Raw genomic sequence first — 21,275 nt, 5'->3', positions numbered from 1 at the left:
AATGAAGAAACATTTGTATGTACAAAATAACTTCAAATGCATACACAATCTGGAAGTGACACATACTTTTTGTTTGTTTTCGCAATGTATATCTAACAAAGATATCCACAATACTGATTTTCAGTCAATTATGATGGGAGATTCAAACCTGAGAAATACAGGGTTTATTATCTTAGTGTGAATAGATAAGATCTTACAAAGAAAGTTATTTTCAACACAAATCCGGAAAGAGTTTATCCACCTTGAGTTTCACAGGAATAACCAGAGAGTAATACCTGTTTGGTCAAGTTGGTCAAAATCACTCCATGAGTATATCTTAAAAGTGTATCCAATTTAAGAGGTCAAATACACATTTTTTACTGACAGTCATCTTATAGCAATAACTTACTACCTAATTATATGTGTATGTCCTTGCCTAACATATACTAAGAGCTGAAAGTGATCTCTTTTATCTTACTTAATGGTGAAAATGCTCTGAATATGATGATGTTATTATTTGACAAATAAAATGTACAGAAGGGTGGTTCCACTGAAATGAGAGGACGTAACACGGATAAATAACAACATTGCAACACAGCTCTTTTCAGCATCACTCTGTCCACATTGGCAAGCAACATTGCAACCGCACACAGACACATACATATACACACACAAGTGCACACTTGTACACACACATATACATGCATGCCAAATTCATGGTTTATTGTACAAAAAAGTTCAAATAAAATATTGGTGATTAGGAAAAATGATAATTTGACTTATTACAAAATAATACATAATCCCGTCACCACGGTTGTTACATTTTACCTGTTTCTCCACATGTGACCACTTAATTTATTTTTAGTTCATTCATTCATTCATTCATTCATAAGTTTGGTTCTAATACTAGAGCGTGAACTCAGGGCCTGGCTCTGTCCCAGATTTTGTTATTTTTTTTGTTTTAGTTTTCTCAAGGCCAGCATTTTACTGCTTATACCACAGCTCCATTTCAACCTTTTGTGTTTACATTCAAATTATAATCTAATGGACTTTTTTTTCTTGGTCTGGTTTCAAAGCACAATCATCCGATTTCATCTTTCTGATTAGGTAGGATTAAAGACCAGAGCCACCCGTGTGGCTCCTACTTTTTCCAACACTTACGTAATGCACATACTTAGATAGTAATTTAAAACTGAAAGCATAGAAGCAAGATGTACAGTGATGATATTGTCCTGTCAGAAATTCAAGTTAGTATTGTAAATTTCTTAAGACCATACACAAAAAAATATTTAAGAAGAAATCTGATGATGTGTGTGTATATTTGTGTGTGTGGGTGTTTGTCTGTGCTGTTGCAATATGTTCCACATATAAGCACTGTGCAGGGGTGTCCAGCCATTCACAGTTATTGCATGAATATCTGCCTTGAGATACCAACTCTTAAACAATGTTTAGGTGTCCACTCTAGGCTTCCCGATGAAGAGGGGTATACTCATCCTCATCCCTAGCATTCATATGAGCGGCCTTTTTAGATAGTAGTCTCCACACTGTAGTAAGCTGCAAGTCAAGCACGCTAACACTGAGCCACCTTCCCAGCCCAAGGATTAAGATTCTTGTCTGTAATTTGGTCAAAGCTATGTCTCTTTATGTAGGCTACTAAAATGTGTTTACTAATTTCAAGTAAATACATAAATTCTATTTCCATCTCTTTTAAAAAATAAAAAAAAATGTTTGCTCTGTAAATTGATTAGAAGCATGGATTTTGTGGCTAGCTAGGTCATTACACATCTATATCTCTTTCATGGTTCTCATAAACAATATGATTGCTCCATAATTATCCTAATTTATTTTGCTTTCATATTTTTGGTTGCATCATTTCACTTTCTGCTCTTCTATTTCCCAAAACAGCACCACATTCACAGAAAAATACAGAAGTGGTTCTGTGGCTCAAGTGGTAGAGTGCTTGCCTTGATTTGAAGAGCTCAAGGACAGTGACCAGGCCCAGAGTTCAGGCCCCACAACTAAGTTTAAAAAAAGAATCTAAATACTTGATAATTCTATTAACAGATCTGACTGAAATCAGTTGAATCACACCTTTTTTGTACAATGAAGGAATAGGTCCAGGCTAGGAAAGCAGCAAGAGAAGGCAGGGAGATTGTATCTTTGACAAAACTTTGTGGAAAATGGAATCAAGGATTACTTACTGGTGATCCACTTGCACTAGAAGCATGATTCTGAACTATTGCTTGCTGATTCTGAACTATTGCATTGATGATTATATTCTCCAAGAAGAAAAAGTGAAATTTAATTGGTAGCAAAGGACTACTAATACATTTTGACTTCTCATTAAGCATCTTCATTCATCAAAATCACCTGACGACAATAGACAGGACTATTTTTAGATGAAAACAAGTGTCTTTCAAAAAACAAGAATTTAGGTAGTCATACAAAGAACTTCTATTTTACTACTGCATTATACATTTTTTTTCTAAGGTTGGATACCAACATTAGAAAGCTACTAGAAAGCTCTTAACGCCCATATGTAGAATAGTGAGTTTTCTTACAATATAACATGGTATTTCCCAAATCATTCACATAGAAGGCATTGTTTCCTATTTTTTCATTCCTAGAAGAAGCTGCACATGAAGACACCACTGGTCCTCATTTTCAGTCTGTGCATTTGAATATGAAGGAAAATCTTTCCTCTGCTCTCTATCAATTTTCTACTCTCCATTTAGAATAATTTAGAATAGTAAAAATGAAAAAAGAGAAAATAAATCATGGTCAAAAATCATAAGCAGTAAATACACCAGATTTTTCTGAACAGTTCAACCAATGTGAACTATTAGGGAAATACATGGACATCTCATTCCCACTGGCACTCAAAGTCTCTGGTTAGGCAATTCTGATGAAGACAAGGAACAAGATGAAAAAGTGAGGAATGGTATCAATTGCAAGAAAAAAATGGAGTAGGATCCAAACAAATTTCTTCTTTGGGATGCCGAAATTAATCGGCTTACTATGGTGCAGGGACTACTTTAAAAAAAGGCCACCCAGATGAATACTAGGGATAAGGATGAGTATAACCCTCTTCATCTGGAAGCCTAGAGTGGACAATTAGACATTGTCCATGAGTTGGTAGCTCAAGGCAGATATTCATTCAATAACTCTGAATGGCTGGACACCCCTGCACAGTGCTTATATGTGGAATAATACCAGAATGGCTTGTGTCTTACTTCATCATGATGCAGATACCAATCCCCAAACTAAAGGCCTCTTGACCCCTTTGCATCTTGCTGCTGGGAGTAGAAACAGCAAAGATACTCTGTATCTCCTTCTATTGAACCATTATATCAAACCAGGTCTGAAGAACGACTTGGAAGAAACTGCATTTGATATTGCCAAAAGGATAAGTATGTTTCACTACCTATTTGAAGTTGTGGAAAGCTGTACAAATTGTTCTCCTAAGTCGTAATGGTTTGGTTAAGTTTCTTAAATTTCAAAAATGACAGTCCATCCTTTGTGTCCCTACAAATTTTTTTTCACAATACAAAGCAACAGCAATATCTTACTTTAAAATATCATGGAATCCATGGTATTCTTCCACGTGAATTGCCTGACTTTGTTGGCAAAATGTATTCAAGAGTTGTTTGTGTACATCTATAATGACTTCTGCAGAGTTTGTGATTTTTTTTTAAATCATAAATAATTTTAACTTATCTGTTGAAATGAATAGTATAGGAACTAAAGATGTTCCTGGTGCTTTTCTGAAAAAAGTATATCTATGTTGGCATAATGTCCATAATCTATTTCATTCCCTCCTGGATATAATACTTTGAATTATACATTGTTATACAATGTATAGGTTCATTAATAAATGTGTCCTTTCAGATTGCATTCCATATAGAAGAAGTTTAAGATTCCTTTTTTTCTTAGGTCCTTATATTATTTTTTTTTCTATGAGATAAAATGACAATGTTATCTAATTTCAAGTTTTGTAAAGCTTATGCTATGTAAAGGTCTTTCTAAGGTGAAGATTTAATACACTGATGTCAAACTAACATTTATTTCTGTGAATTACATGTATTGTTACACTTGTATTTTTTTAATCAACTTTTTTTAGGGGGGGGTCCGGTCGTTGTCCTTAACTCTGGGCCTGGGCGCAGTCCCTCAACTCTTCAGCTCAAGGCTAGCGCTCTACCACTTGAGTCACAGCACCACTTCCTGTTTTTTTGTTTTTGCTTATGTGGTGCTGAAGAATCAAACCCAGGGCCTCATGCATGCAAGCAAGCCCTCTACCACTGAGCCACCTTCCCAGCCCCAACTTTTTAATAACTGTTTTTCATTTCTTGCATCAGAAGAATGAAAAATATGGAATACTTCACAAATTTTCATACCATCCTTGTGCAAGTGCCATGTTAATCTCTGTATTGTTGTAATTTGGGTAGACCTGCTGCTGAAGCATGGAGTATCCTCTTAATTTAAGTACTTAATGATGCAATCTTTATACAGGCATATATCCATGGTTGCCTATTTGTAACAAGGAACCCTTAATGTTCCTAAAAATGCTATTGATCTTATTTATCTAAAATTCTGTGTATAGTGGAAGAAACTTGTATCGTTTGGTCGATTGCTCCCATTTATAATTTTTTTTATCAATGACTATTTTGTCATTTTCATTTTAAATTTGATCATACTTTTAAGCCTTTACAGCTAAATCCAAAGGTGATGGCTTTTCAGGTACTTATTTATCAACTCAGTTAGCTTTGTAGAGCTAATGGATTCAAAGTAAGCCTTGCTTAAGAGCTACTTCTAAACATCTGCAGCTTAAGATTTCCCAAATGAGGTCTTGCTGGGACAAATGTCTACGTGAACCTTTACCCATCTTCCATATAGGAACAGACCAACCAGAATATCTTAGCCTGACAGCATAGATTGTCTTACTGGAACAAAACTAATCTTAGTTACAAGGAATCATAGAGAGATGAACAGTTCGGACTGAATTGTTCAGAATGGAAGGTATTTTATTAAAATATAATTGCTTATTATACTTATCATTTCAAAAGTAGCTCAAGCCAAGAAGGTGAAAAAATTGTTCAAATGCATAATTACCTACTGTGCTGGCCTGTCTATCATCCAACCAGGCAGGAACTGACACTACTGACTTTCTATCACCAAATATTTCCATACCTCCTGGAGAAGTCCATACGTTTCTCCTCGATATTAAGCCTTAAATTGGTAATGTTTAATCACAGTGTTTCCTCTTGCCTCTAGGCTGTAAAGCAACAAATGGTAAAGCTTTAAGTCTAACTCTACCAAAAACGGAGGTAGAGATAATGGAATAACACTTTAAAACAGAGTTGGCTTTGATTCCCTCAGCACAACACAATAATGCAAAACAATTTTTATATTATATATACTTATATATTTTATATTTATATGTGCTGATTTTAAATTTCACACAGTGAACCTTAATAGAATTGATAATTAGACAAATATATTGACATTTATTCCCATAAATAGATTGGAATATAAATAATTAGGTTTAGAATATATACTAGAATATAAAAAGTATCAATGCAATATCTTCGTTATAAACTTGTGATACCTTCTATGTGTTGGTGGTCTTCTGAATTCACATTGCAAAATAACAGTATTGTTTTTGCTAATCTATAAGGGATTTTACTATGATGCTCTGTTTATTGTTTTAACTCGCTGGTCCCAAAATGTATTTCTCCATATTTCTGAAGCATTCTTACTGATTATACCCAATTTTGCTGATATTATGTCTAAAAGCTATTATTCTTCTGCAGGACCCACGGGTCCTAGGATACTAGATCCCAGTTATCTGCATCATCATATAACAAGGGCAAGACTTCTCACATAGGCCCATGCCACATGCTAACAGAAAATAATTGAAGACTCATCTAAATTTCTCATTTCCTATAATATTTCAGGGCCCCAATTCCTTACAAGAATTAGTAGTAATCAACTGTAAAATGCAAGGCAACTTAAAATGAAAGGTGAAATCACAAAACCTGAGAGAAAGTACTGTAATTAAAACTTTCAATTTACAGATGACCAGCCCATATGAATGAACAAAATCAGAAATGAACAAGAATATTTTTAATACCCCTCTCCTAATGATTAATGAAAGATTTCAGTGCAGGAAAAACATAGTTTCTGGAATGATAGATCCATAATTGGTCTACCAAGGCAAGGAAACTTGATTTAGAGGTCAAATATAATTTAGAAAAAAACATTAACTGAGAAGATCCTTAGTGTAGAAGATCATTAAAGTGTAGAAAAAGTACCCCCCACCATTTGTGTTGTTCAGTAGGTGCCTTCCAGAAATGTGTTAAATAGATCAGCCTTCCATATTTCAAACCCAAATATTAGCTAATAGAGTAAATTTCATCAAATGAGAAGTTATATATTTAAAAGTCACTAATAGTTGGCTTTTCATGTGTTGTTTTATGTTTTCCCTATCTGTCTACCATAGTAAGAAATATGACTTTAAGTCTTGAAAATGGGTACTGATGAGAGATGTGACAAACATAAAATCTGTCTTCTATTTCTATCATATTCCTCTAAGTATTAAATTTGTTTTCTTCTTTTCCAAAACTTATAGGTAGTAGAAAAATTATCCCATGTAAAATAAAATAATCATACACAACTGTACAAAGCCATTTATAAAAACTGGTAGTTAGGAATAAATTCTAAGCCATTTTAAAACTTTCTTGTTGACTAAAGATTAATCTTCCAAAAGAACGAGAATAAAATCATGTCTAAGAGCTTCACGTCTCCAGTCTTGCAAATTGTTATTGCAGATGAATGAATTATGGAAATATAAGCTGACATCAGTTCAAGTATATGTGGGATTGAAACTCCATGGAATATATATAAACCTTTCAAAGTATTAACAGGCAGTTTAACGAGTGACTATCAGGATATTGAAACCAGAGAGGAACAATAGTAAAGAAATAGAATGAATGAAAAATGGAACAAGGGGCAAGTACAGCTAGAATACTCAATGTACATATGTAATAAATGAAGTGGTAAATCTGAACTACATCTTGGAGAAAGGGTTGGTTGAGAATGATAGAAGGAGAGACTCTGATCCAGAAGCATTAGACAATTAGATGGACATATTTAATTGTAACACACTTGAACAACCTTTTGAAATTCAGTTAAAAACACAACAACAAACAAAAACAAACAAAAATCACAACCAAACAGCAATCTGTAGAGAGTAAGAATATGACCTCTCAAAATTTTAAGCAGTTTATGAAGGGCAGTCTTTGGAAAAGCAAACAAGCTGTTCAAAGAGGGTAGTTTGGGGTAGGGGAGAATTTTGAACAGATTTAAAAAGATTGTCTAAGGTTATAAATCACCTATATCTACTGCATATATTTTCTTCTGCGAGTGCTCTTTGTCTGAACTGGTTACTCCAGTCCTGAGGCACACTTGATAGCTTGTGAAGACAGAATGGAAGAAGCAAGATCAAGAAACTATAATTCCACTGGAGAAAAAACAGTCCTCTATGTCTTCTCTGAATCTCTTCACTACTCCATTTTCATACTTTTAATAACTTCAAGTTATTTTGAATTATATCTTTCCTTCTTTGTTCTTGCAAAGTAATTTTTCAAAATAATTCTTTAAATATTATTTGCCATTATTTTCTATCATGCTGCTTACTCGTGCAAGCGAGTCCATTAAACTTACCCTTTACATTTGGTTGCCATGAAAACCCAACAACTATGTTAATGAGGACCAATGTTAATGCAAAACTTTTGTCTCCAAAAAACCAGTCCAAGACCTATAATCACAAATATTTAGCTATATTTTTTTTCTTTTTTCTTTTCCTTCAAATCTTCTTGTATCTAAAGTGCCCACAAAAATAAATGCTCTACCACTTTTTGGTTCAATCATTTCTAACCTCAAAGATATATTTTGTTAACAAGATGCTTAGAGGAAACCTAAAAATATTCCACTTTCATCTTCTCTCTTAAGACTTTTATCTTCTCTCTTAAGACTCTCGTTAGATACCATATCAGGAAAAGTGAAGTTATTCTTTGCAAAATTATTTCAATAGATTATTTTCCTCTTGGTCTTGTATTTGCTCAACAAGATGTATAGAGAAGAATAGAGTTAAATCACCCATTCCTTGGATGACATTGTCTGTTACAAAGGACAATACTTCTATATCCTACTTCTATGTCCTCCTCTTAGCTCTTGCATGATTTCGAATTAAGCACAGCTTCTTGGCTTCAAGTCTAGTGAAGCTGAAGGACTATAAGGCGTCCCCCACTGCTACATCTTCATGGTTTCTCTTTGAAAACTCTTTTATTTGGAGTGGAATTTATTTTCATGTATTCATTCAATTTATTCTTCTTTATACTGAGCCAAATAGGCTCTGTAAAATCACTTTAGGTAGCAAAAACATTAAGACAATCTATAGCAAAAAGGTTTGGCCCCCTCCACTGCTGAAACCAATACGCTTAGCTAGGGCTTCTAATAACATGTTTTCTTACCTTTTCAATTTGCTCAATTCTTTTCTGATCCCCAAACTTTTTTGCTTATGTAATAACAGAAGTTTTCACTACCTCATGTTAATAAGGATATTATATTTTTGAGTTACTTAGAAATTAGAAATCATTAGTTTGAAGTATCCAATCAGGTTTCTTTCTGTATTTCAGTGCTTCACGTGCAAAGACATCGTGGAAAGTATTAAAACAGAAAAGTGTAAACTCAACACGTTCTTTCATTGTGAAGGGCACTTTCTCCCTAAATATTTTGGACCAAATTATGTTTTTAAGAGAATTACTGTTCAGTAATTAAAGGTCAATTCACAAATTTGGTGTCTAATTTTTTTTAAAAAAACTTTGAATTTAAATTTCACTACAAACTTGTTTCACACAGTAAAAGTATATTTCCTGAATAAGGACAATTCTCATGGGAACCTACAGGATTTACAGCAAGGTTTGTGAGGTTTGTTTGTTTACTGTGAAAATGAGCCTTCTTCCCCACATTGTTCCCTCTTGGCTAAGTCTTCATGGACTTCTTTGCATGAAAGCCTATTTTCCCAGGAAATTTTAAATTTTCTTAATATGCTAACTTAAAAAGTTTGAACAACCTTTCATAATTTTAAAACTCTTTTGAAATTCCTTTATCAGAATCGCGAATTTACCAATCCTAATTCCACCATTACCATCAAAAACTGCATAAAATAAAATTTCACTGTATTGCTATAATAAATATTGTTTTTTATGTAGTAACTTTTTTAAAAATCAGTACTATTTGGCATCTAATTTGAATGAATTACCCCTTCTTTATCAGAGGGCCATCAACTTGAATGTTATCCAACTAGACAATTTTTTCACAATATACTTGCCAATATTTTCAAAAAAGAATAAATGAGTACTTTCTCATACTAAAACCGAAAACCGTTTAATTCTATGGAAACCCATAACTTTTAAAAGTAAATAAGTTATGAAAACGACAGAATATGTGTGTTCATCACAATTCCTATGACTAATAACTACTCACTTCAAATTCTGAACGTTCCATACATGAGAGACTCAAAATAGTACCTGTTTTCATGTTATGTAATTCTGCAATAGATGCATTTTCCAATCGGGTGTTACAGATTAAGAAGTGAACAGAAAAATAGCCACATTCTAGCATAGGATAAAACTGTAAAGCATCAGTTATAATTAATTCTTCAAGAGTAAGCAATTGTTTATCAGATTAAGCAATTATTTCTATGACCATCAATCCCAAAATTTATGCCATAAAGTTATCCTAGACCAACAGTTTCCAACTTGTAGGGTTCACCTCAAAATTCTCTTAATTCACATCACAAATAGCTTATTGCTATTAGGAAAAATACTACACCTCTGCTAATGTGATGCCCTCCGTGTTCTGGAAAGAACACCACAATAAACTGGGTTGCATCATTTTTCCTCCACTGGTATTCTTGCACCTATTTATATTTATACTTTTTTTAACTATCATAGATATTCAGTACGCTAAGATCAGAAGATTACAGTTCAAAGCCCACCCAGGCAGGAAAGTTCCCTAGATTCTTATCTCCAATAAACTTCTCAGCAAAAGCCAGACACAAGTGGTACTGAGGTTGAAGTGGTAAGGCACAAGCCTTGAGCTTAACAGGCTCAGAGACAGTGTCCAGGTCCAGAGTTCAAGCCCTATGACAAAGCAATGAAACAAAACAAAAATAAAAACAAACCCCAAACCTAGCATTTTTCTCATTGTATACAGAGGCACGTAATTAAAGAAATTGCTTCCTGTGTTACACACAGGTAGAAGAAAGAAGATGTCACACAATTATTTTCTTCATTCCATGTTATATTAATGCCTCAAAAATTGCTTTTTCTAAATTTATAAATTAATATCATCAATTTGTTGTCAACTCGGTCTACATTATTCACATTATCATTTTCTACATGAACATTTAGAATTATCTATTAACTGAGTTCTAATTATAACTCTCTTGAAACAAATACTAGGGAAATAGAATGCAAGAAAAATTTGTAAATATGTCAATTAAACCCTCTACTTAAAAAGAATTTTGTAGTATCATATAGAATATGAAATTATAAACAAAACCAAAATATTTATTTGAAGTCTAAACTCTAATTTAGCAAGATCTATAAAGACCTACATTAGATGAACTTTGCTATTCCTCCAGGCTTATGCTTTTGTAATCCTTCATCTTTCCTTGGAATCTAACAGAATGATGATTACTTACTTTTTCAAATTTTGGATGGGAATCATGAACCATTTTGCATCTAGGAATATTCTGTAATGAAGAGAACATTTAAAACACAACTGAGGATTATTTACCAGTTGCATTTAAATAGAAAACTTGGCTTCTCAAAACATAATGAAGAAATTAGTCCAAATTTCCAACTGTGTATTCCATTCTTGTTTGGTTTATTTTATTAAGACAAAATTATACTACCTGGTCTATGGAAGGTATCAGTAGTAATTCCAGTCCCTAATCTCCTGTCAGTCTGAGTGCTAGAATTCAAGGCTTGTATCACATTGCCCAACCATAGTTTCTTGGTTTATTTATTTGTTTGTTTGTTTGTTTGTTTGTTTATTTATTTTTGGGTCCGGTAATGGGGCCTGAACTCAGGGCCTGGGTGCTGTCCCTCAGCTCTTCAGCTCAAGGCTAGCGATCTACCACTTGAGCCACAGAGCCACTTCCGCCTTTTTTCTTTTTGCTTATGTGGTGCTGAGGAATCGAACCCAGGGATTCATGCATGCAACACATGCACTCTACCATTGAGCCACCTTCCCAGCCCCTTCTTGGTTTATTTAATCTAGATACTGACTAGCAATTCTGAACATCTCCAGTGATATTATCCACTAGAATTCTCAGACTGTTCATGTACTATTTTCAAAGATGTTCTAACATTTGACACAGGTTATGAACATTTTTAAGTGCACCTGCGGGGTCTCTGATTCATTCCTCCATGGATCCAATCCTTTTAATATTGATTACTTGACTCTCTTACTATCTCTGGTCCCTACCTCTCTAATATGCACAAACATTTTGAAGAAAGTTCACTTGAGGATTTTCTAATTTTAAAAATTAGCACTTGATTCTAGTCTTACTCAGGACATATTTTCTATTGTTTTCTAACTTTTCTACATATTTTGAGAGTTGCTTCATTTTTGTATATGTGTATGCACATATAAGTTCCTCTGTGTGTATGTATATGTTTGTATGTGTGTATGCAAAAGCCTCAAGCTCTTATTTATCATTCTTGCTCATGACTGTTATTCCATCACCTGAGCCATTTTTCCAATCCAGATTTTGGGTGGTTAATTATACGTAGTGTCTCAAACACTCTTCTGCCCAGGCTGGATGCAAACTGAAACTCCCAGACTCCTTTACATTCTTAAGTTTCATTTATCCAGTAGAATCAACTTTTAAACTACAAACATTTTTGTGAGTGCAAAGTCTAAGCTGTAGCCCAGATTTTTAACTCAAGAATTCATATAAAGATAAATTAACATACACATTACATATGCTGAGTGTACACTGTTAGAAATGTGATCATAAGCTGGGTGGTGGTGAGATCTGAGAATTGGGGTTCAAAGCCAGCCCAGGTAGGAAAGTCCCAGAAACTCTTTTCTCCAATTTACTGCAAGAAAACTGGAAGTGGCACTGTTGGCTCAAGTGGTAGAGCATTAGCCTTGAGCAGAATAGCAGAGGGACAGTGCGTAGGCCCAGAGTTCAAGTGACAAGACCACCACCAACAAAATATATATAAGTAAAGTAAAGAAAAAATGTGATCTTATCCACCAGTTCATGGCTAGTATAATCCCTGCTCTCTCAAGATGAACTCTTTTTTTCCAGACAAGTCCATGCTCTTATATCTGCCTTGCATTGGAAATAGAATTATTCTTCCATTCTACTTTCTACAAAGATGTGTCGTTAGCAAGCGTGATTTAGAAAGGGAGTGCCATCATACTTCATGTTCCACGTAGGAGTAATGCTTTCTCTATATCACTCTCATAAATCTACATACTGGACTTGGCTTTATTGTTTCAACATGGTCTTATTTGTAGAGTCTTCTATAGTGTATTGAAACCTTATACTTAAACACAGAATTTCTCTTTCTCTTATTATTGTTATAGTTAACATGAGTTAACAAATTCATGTAAACTTGGGAAATAATGCGCAGCATATACACTCAGAAAAAAATGATCTGAGAACCATCTTCCCCTTTAAAATTCACCTTAATTTACAGAGAATTTACAAAGTTTGAACTCAATATACTCATGGATAATGTATTTATAAGAAATAGAAATTTCATATTTTCTCTATACTAAGTTGTCTCTGAAATACATGTTACCTCAGGTCCAAAGGTCTCCTTGGGTTATTTCGGTGAAGCCAGAAAACATTCATTATACCTCGAGCAGCACCATAGATTGTTTCTGGAAATAACTGTTACTTGATGTGGCAACTGATCCCAGGAGACGAATGGAACATAGAGGAATGACAAAGTTCAAGTTAACTTGTGCTTTCCTTTTTACTGTAAAAGAAGAAAATACGAAGGCTTGAAAGAAACTCTGTCCCTGACTTTTTTTAGTGTGTTTTTACTCATATATAATTTTTCTGTAAACTTCTAAGTTGAGAATATTACAAAAAGATATAATGTGCCATTTGATGGCCAGCATAGAACAAAAGGAAATAACGTTGTTTTAAATATTTTCTACTGCCGGGACTGTGAAGGTGGCTCAGTGATAGAGCATTTGCCTTGCATGCTTGAGGCCCTGGGTTCGATTCCTCAGCACCCCATAAGAAAAAATAAGCCATAAGTGGTGCTGTGGCTCAAGTGGTAGAGTGCTAGCCTTGAGTTGAAAAGCTGAGGTAAAGTGCCCAGGCCCAGAGTTCAGGCCCACGACTGGACCCCCCAAAAAAAATCTACTGCAAAGAAACAAAGACATGGAGGTTTTAAAGTGTTTTATGAATGGATATTTTACCCCTGAGATGATTCTTTTGTTGCAGGAGTCAGTTATCAATTCCTTTAGTTTGGTCCTGAGTTCTCCAGAGCAATAAGGTTTCCAAAAAAGCATCCAGTGCGTATGAAAAGCAAAAGGAGCCATTTCTCACACCAATACTCCTTTAAGGAGGGTTCCAATTAAATATCTGGTTTTTTGTTTCCTTTTTTGTTTAGCTGGTGTTGGTTCTGGGGCTTAAACCCAGAGGCTGGACCCTGTCCCTGAACAGTTTTCTTTCCAGCTCACCTATTCCCAAAGCTAGTACTCTACTGCTTGAACCAAAACTCCACTTCTGGCTTTTTCCCTGTGTAATTACAGATAAGACTTTGACAGACTCTCCTGCCTGGTTTGGCTTTAAACTAAGAAAGTAAGAAAGCCAAGTGACATCAACTGTATAGACTTCTCTTTTCAAACGAGAAATATTAGATGAAGTTTATTGTAAAGCTAATATTTGACAATTTTTACTTCCTTTTTTATTGTGAGCATACTGTACAGAGGAGTTACAATTACATGGGCAAGATAACGAGTGCATTTCTTATCAATCATTGTTGCCTCCTCTTTGTTTCCCCTTCCCATCCCTTCCCATATACCCCCTCCCCCCAGCCGGCCCTCCGACCCCCACCAAAGTTGTAAAGTTCGTTTTTCGACATGACGACTTGTACATCTCATTGTTGCAATGGGTCCACCTGTATCCCTAGTTAAACGATTTTTTTTTAGAGAATATGTCCAGCATTGAATCCATAACATAACTCAACAAAAGTATGTGCACTGCATCTTTTTGGATTTTTTTTTTTTTTTTGCTTGGGAAGATTATTGATCTTGTCGTTCCTTTTGGGGAAACTTAAAGTCATATTTTACCTTTTTATAGGTTGTGGGGCATGTACTCTGATCCTGGGTGCTCAGCTACAGCACCACCTCTGGGTTTCTGGTGGTTAATTGAAGGTTACGGTCTCATGGACTTTCCTGAACAGGCTGGCTTTGAACCACAATCCTCTGGTCACAACCTCCTGAGTATCTAGGATTACAAATGTAAACCACCAGCCCCTGGCTCATATTTGCATTTATGTGCACTGAAAGACACTGTGTAGACAAAGAATGGAAATTTTAACCAAATGATGACATTAAAATTGAAGTCCTCCTTTTCCATTTTCCTACATTAATGACTCATGAGCTATGGGACCCTTACATTAGCATTCTCTGCCATCTGTATAGGTGTATTTAGTATCAGGAAATGTTCATAGAGAAATATAGCAAGAATGAGATTTTTGGAAAGTAAAGGAGATAAGGTATGAAAGAATAGCATAGGAGATACATTTATCACACAGAGATGAAGAGCTAGCCTAAGAGATTTGGAATGCTAAAGGCAATGAGGTAAAGCCTTCTTGACAACTAGTTCTACAATAACCAAAAATGGTTGTCAAGACCAGTTTCTGGTATACCTTAATTACTATCATTTATTCCTTCTATCTGGAGTTATTCATTATTTTCTGTCACAAAAATTAATTAGCCTCTGCCTTTTTGGTGCCATAATGGACCAAAAAAATTTCAAAATCACACTTAGCCTACCCTTCTCTTTGTGATTATCAGTGATGACACAAATCCTGGAATCGTTGAATTTCCAGAATTAAACTTTACCTGGCATCTAAGCACATTCTTAGTATTAATTACTGTGACTTAATGAACAAAACTTTTTCAACACAGTATCCTCATATAAGTAAAGTAAATGAATTAGGGACTATTGTCAGGTGTCAGTATGAAAGGAGCAATTATATATTCCAAGTATGGGTTCTTTATTTTGCATTTACTAACTAAATGGTTTATTTGTTTTGTTTTGTTTCGTTTTTGTTCTTTTTGCCAGTCAAGGGGCTAAAACTCAGGGGTAGGGAACTTTCCTGAGCTTTTTTTTTTCTTGCTCAATGCTAGCTCTCTATCACTTGAGGCACAGCACCACTTCCAGTTTTTCTTTTATGTGTTACTAAGGAATTGAACCCAGGCTTTTATGGATGCTAGGCAATCACCGTACCTTGAAGCCACATTCCCAGAGCCCTAAATAACTTTCTTAAGATGGCATTACTTTTTCGTTCCATAACGACGTATCATAATTTTGGCCAGGTGCTAGAAAATGATGTAGAAATCAATACAATAAGTCTAGTAAGGCTGGAGGGACAATGAATAACTGTCACTGTCTAGCCAGAGGGGCTTATCCCATGGAGCTGTTTCAATAAGCTGAGCGAGACAGCTCCTGACCCACAGCCAACCACCAGAATGAGAGGGCCACCTTGGGTTCCAGCCACATGGGGACCAGTACTTTTGAAAGAGAGAGATAACAAAAGTCAGAATTACAATTAAGTCTGGTGCTAATGGCTCAGAATTCTAATCCTAACTACACAAGATGCTGAGATATGAGGATCATGGTTCATAACCAGCCCAGGCAGAAACGTCTGTGAGAACCTTATTTCCAAAGAACCACCAGAAAATCAGAAGTAGTGCTTTGGGCTCAAGTAGTAGAGCACTGACTAACCTTTTGCTGAGGCTTTCGGGAACAGTGCCCATGCCTAGAGTTCCAGCCCCACAACTGACAAGAAGTGAACTTCCTAACACAAGAAGTGGACTGAATAGTATCCATTGTCCTAGGGAGCATGGTATCGAAGTCAGGCAGAGCTTCCTGTGAAGTTGAAGTCATAAGTAGGTCAACTGGCTTCTCTGTGCCTTAGTTTCACCAGCTGCAAAACTTAACATAGTGAAGGATCCTCTTCCTCATGGGGATAGGGTAATGATGAAAGAGAGCCATGTTTTGTTTCATAATCCCACATCTGTTGCACAATTAATAACAGGCCCCAGCTGAGCCCTTTCCAGCTATCTTCCTGTCATTTGCTCACAGAATTGTGGAGAACCTTATCTGAAGGCTGATCCCTCTGTGCCTAGCCATGCTCCAGATATCCCTCTGTATAAATCCCTTGTTTCCTCACAACTGTCCTGAGAGGATAATGAGGTCTGATGGTTGCGACCCTACCCAGAGCTTCACCTGTGGTCAAGAATCATCTGCTATGATTTTTCTGCCTGCTCAAACTGACTTAAGAAACCATTCAAGCCACATGAAAATCAAAAACCACAAACAGACCAGAGACTGAAAAAAGATACAGCTTAAAGACACAAGGCAAATGCAGTATATTTCCATCCCCACCCAAAATATCAAAGAACTCTTTTTTTGTACCTTAATAAAAAATGTTTTTCTAAAAGTTTTTTTTTAATTTTTAATTTTTTACTTTAATTTTATTTGTTTTTTATTAACTTTTTTTTCTTCCTCTCGGAATTTTCATTTTAGGGTATATATGAGTGTACTTTTTTTCTCTTTTCTTCTTAAACATTTTTTTGTTTAGCTCTACTGACCATTTGCCCTTTGTTTCTTTCCTTCTTACTCTTTTCACTTTTTCTTTTTTTCATCTCCTTTGCCTGACTTAATTGCTATTCTGCTCATCCTCAGATATGCCAATAGTTTATTATTAGACCTTAGCCCCATTGTGTACACACTTAATCCAGAAATTTATTACTCAATTTAAAACCTCTTAGCCTTAAATTCCTTAATAGCAGTACTACCCTTTTTACCTGTATAATATTTTAAGCATTTTTATTTTTTAGTTTTTACATCTCCTTTCTATCCATCCCATTCTCTTATTCTATCCACGTTCTTCTCTGAATATTACGTTTTCATTTTGCATAATTTTTAAGTGTTGAACGTCTTAATTTTTATTTTTTGTTTTTCTATTTTTTCTTGTCTTTTTTTCTTTCTCTTTCTTCTTATTTCTCTCTCTCTCTACTATCATTCTATCCACCCTATTTCCCACTTTGAGATTAGGATTGAGATAAGTTAACTATCCCACTGCCTTTCTATATCCTTATATGCCTATTATTACCCATATCTCTCCCTAAACTTAATAATTTCTGTTTGCCAAATTCTTCTTTGAGGTTTGTAGCCCATTAATACATAGTTGGTTGATGTTGAATAGGTATATCTGTAGAACTAGATTGTATCTGCAGATTTTTGACTGTGCAACTACAGACTTTGGTTGATGCTTGCCTTGAAATAGTGTGCTAGCACAAAACTGGCATTACTTTCATCCCAAATGGGCAGAGCAACCTGGAAAAACACAAGAAAAATGACAAGTCCGGGTATCTCAACTCCCACCCATGATAATGAGAGGTCAGAAAAGATAATCAATAATCCAGAGGAGAGTTCTCAAAGAGCTCTACAAACGCTACTGGTAAATATAGTAAATGAAAAGATTGAAAACCTACAAAGGACTCTAAATTAGCATGATAGGGAGAGAGAGGAGGCAAAACAAAGATTAATACAAGAATATCATGAGTGTGAGGAAGCTACACAAAGATTGATACAGGAATTTGGTGAGCAGATTGAGAGCACTCAAAGAGAAATAAAGGAATGTCATGAGCAGGCTGAGATCAGTCAAAGAGAACTACAGGAACTGCGTGAACGTAAAGAAGCTAATCAAAAAGAAATACAGGCATTGAGAGAGTGGGATGAGAATGCAGAAAGATCACTAAAGGCATTCATGGAATCCATAAACAGAAAACTGAAAGAAGTCAGAGAGACCACAAAGGGAATGCTGAATGGAACCCCAACAGAAGGAATAGGAATAACCAATCAAATAAGTGATTTGAGAATAAACACTGAAAACCAAATTAAGGAAGAAAAGAAGTTCATACAAGTTCTAAAACAATGCTGCAACAAAGAATTTGAAGCCATCAAAGCAGACAAACTAGAAGAAAAAGGAATTTAAAACAAAGTATAAAGTCTCTATTGTAGGTTAGACCATGCAGAAGATCAAATCTCGGGGATTGAAGACAGCCTAGATATTATAGAGAAAGAACATACAACTATTTAAGAAAAATCCAAGAAATATGATAAATCTATCCAACATTTGGAAGACACCATCAGAAGGCCTATTCTGAGGCTAATGGGTGTAGAGGAGAAGCTAGAGACAGAAGTTAATGGAATAGGAAATTTGTGTAACAGGACCCTAGCAGAGAACATCCCAAACACGCAAAAAGATAGTCCTATTCAGATAAAAGAAGCTAGTAGAACTCCAAATAGACCAGACCAGAATAGAACATCCCACCGTCAAATTATAAACCACACAGGATCAATTCAGACCAAAGAAAAGATCCTTAAAGATCACAAGGAGAAAAGATCAATCATCTATACAGGGAAATCAATTGGAATCACCTCAGATATCTCAGCGGAAACAATCATAGCAAGAAGAGCCTAGAATGATGGATTCCATGCCCTAAAAACAAACAACTATCAAACAAGAATTTTGTACCCAGATAAACTCTCCTTCTTGACTGGAGGTCAAATAAAAACCTTCCATAGCAAAGAAAAATTGATACAATATATCTCCACAAAACCAGCCCTACAAAACTTTCTTAAAGATGTCCCTACACATAGAAAACCAACAAGATCACAATAAAGGCCAAGAAATCGCACCCAAACTGAGAATCCAAGAACCATAAGAAGAACCCAGTTGACTCAGCACCCAAGAAGGTGGATAAAATGGCAGGTACTCCCAAATACCTCTCAATCCTAACTCTCAACATTAACGGACTTAACTCTCTAATTAAGCAGCGTAGACTATCTAGTTGGATTAAAAGCAAGATCCTTCTATCTGCTACCATAAGGAGTCACATCTTGCCCATAAAAACAAACACATTTTGAATATGAAAGGCTGCAACCAAATCTACCAAGCAAATGGCCCCCATAAACAGGCAAGAGTTGCAATCCTAATATCACATAAAATAGACTTCAAATTAAAATTCGTGAGAAGAGATAAAGAAGGTCACTACATACTAATTAAGGGATCTATCCTTCAAGAGGATATTACAATTCTAAGTATCTCTTCGCCAAGCAATGGAGCACCCAAATTTATCCAAGAAACACTACTTTCCCTCAAATCCGACAGAGACCCAAAGACATTAATTGTTCGGGTATTTAACACACCAGTTTCCCCACTAGATACATCAACTCAGCAAAAACTCAACAGAGAAACCGCAGATCTAAACAACTGCATAGATCAACTAGATTTCACAGACAACTACCGAATATTTCACACAGCAGCATCAGAATACACGTTTTTCTCAGCAGCACATAGAACATTTTCCAAAATAGAACACATTTTAGTACACAAAGCAAACTTGTCCAAATTCATAAATATTGAAGTTATACCTTACATTCTCTCAGACCACAAGGAAATAAAATTAAAACTTAACACCAAAAGACACCAAAGAAAATCCTATAACACATGGAGGCTGAAAAACACACTGCAGAATCACAAGTGGGTCATGGAGGAGATTAGAAAGGAAATTCAAATGTTCATGACCACACAAATTACCAGCTCCTCTGGGACACAGGAAAAGCAGTACTCAGGGGCAAGTTTATAGCTCTGAGTTCCTACATCAACAAATTCGAGAGATCTGAAACCCACCATTTGATGAGACATCTGAGCCTCCTTGAAAAAAGCAGCAAGATAATCCCCCATCTACTAGACGGTAAGAAATAATTAAAATTAAATCAGCATTAAATGAATTAGAATGCAAAAAAACCATCGAAAGGATCAACAAAACAAAGATTTGTTACTTCAAAAAATTAACAAAATTGACAGACTCTTAGCAAATCTTATCAGAAAAAGAATATAACAAACCCAAATAAATAAACTCAGAATCAACCAAGATTCAGAATATTATAAGGAAATATTTCTCAAAACTTTATGCTAATAAGTTTGAGAACTTAGCAGAAATCAACCTTTTCCTAGCAAATATTGACATGCTGAAACTAAACCAGGATTAGTTAAACCATTTAACAGGCCCATATCAAGCATTGAAATAGAAACCACAATAACAGAGCTCCCATCTAAGTAAAGACCAGGACCAGATAGCTTTAGAGCAGAATTCTATAAGGCCTTCAAAACACAGCTCACACCAATACTCCTCCAAATCTTCAATGAAATTGAAAGAAAAATTCACTACCAAACACATTCTATGAAGCCAGGCAGGTACTCATCACAGAAAAAGAACTATTTACCCATTTCTTTGATGAACATTGATGCAAAACTTCTCAACAAAATTTTGGCCAATCGATTTCAACAATTCATCCAAAAAATCATACACCACGATCAAACAGGATTCATTTCAGTGAGGAAAAGCTGGCTCAATATACAAAAATCAATTAATATAATTCATCACATCAACAGGAGCAAGGGTAAGAACCACATAGTTATCTCAATAGATGCAGAAAAAGCATTTGACAAGATCCAACTCCCCTTTATGATGAAGGTTCTGGAAAAACTAGGAATCCATGGAACTTTCCTCAATATAATAAAGACTATATATGACAAACCTACAGCCATCATTAAACTTAATGGTGAAAAACTAAAGCCATTTCCTCTTAACTCAGGAAAGAGACAAGAATGTCCACTCTCTCCACTTCTCTTCAATCTAGTATTAGCATGCCTAGCTACTGGAATAAGACAAGATGCAAATGTAAAGGAGATCCAAATATGAAAAGAAGAAGCAAAACTCTCCCTCTTGTCATGATCTTGTATTTAAAGAATCCCATAGACTCCATTCCCAAATTACTCAAGCTGATTCAAAACTTTGGCAAAGTAGCAAGGTATAAAATTAACCCTCAAAAAACAATGGCTTTTCTGTATACCAACAATGAGAAAAGTGTGGCTGAAATTAGGAAA

At 35.3% G+C, this 21,275-nt stretch overlaps 1 pseudogene; it reads right to left on the bottom strand.

Annotated features, from left to right (window-relative positions):
• Positions 1-4,341: 4,341 nt before the first annotated feature.
• On the bottom strand, positions 4,342-4,441 carry LOC138833492 (U6 spliceosomal RNA; annotated as a pseudogene).
• Between the last annotated feature and the right edge of the window lie 16,834 nt (positions 4,442-21,275).

Source organism: Dipodomys merriami, unplaced genomic scaffold (assembly GCF_024711535.1).
Source record: "Dipodomys merriami isolate MVZ:Mamm:240054 unplaced genomic scaffold, mDipMer1.0.p SCAF_209, whole genome shotgun sequence".
NCBI classification, from domain to species: Eukaryota; Metazoa; Chordata; class Mammalia; order Rodentia; family Heteromyidae; genus Dipodomys; species Dipodomys merriami.
Note: the sequence above shows the minus strand (reverse complement) of the source record. Positions and strands in the feature narration are given on the sequence as shown.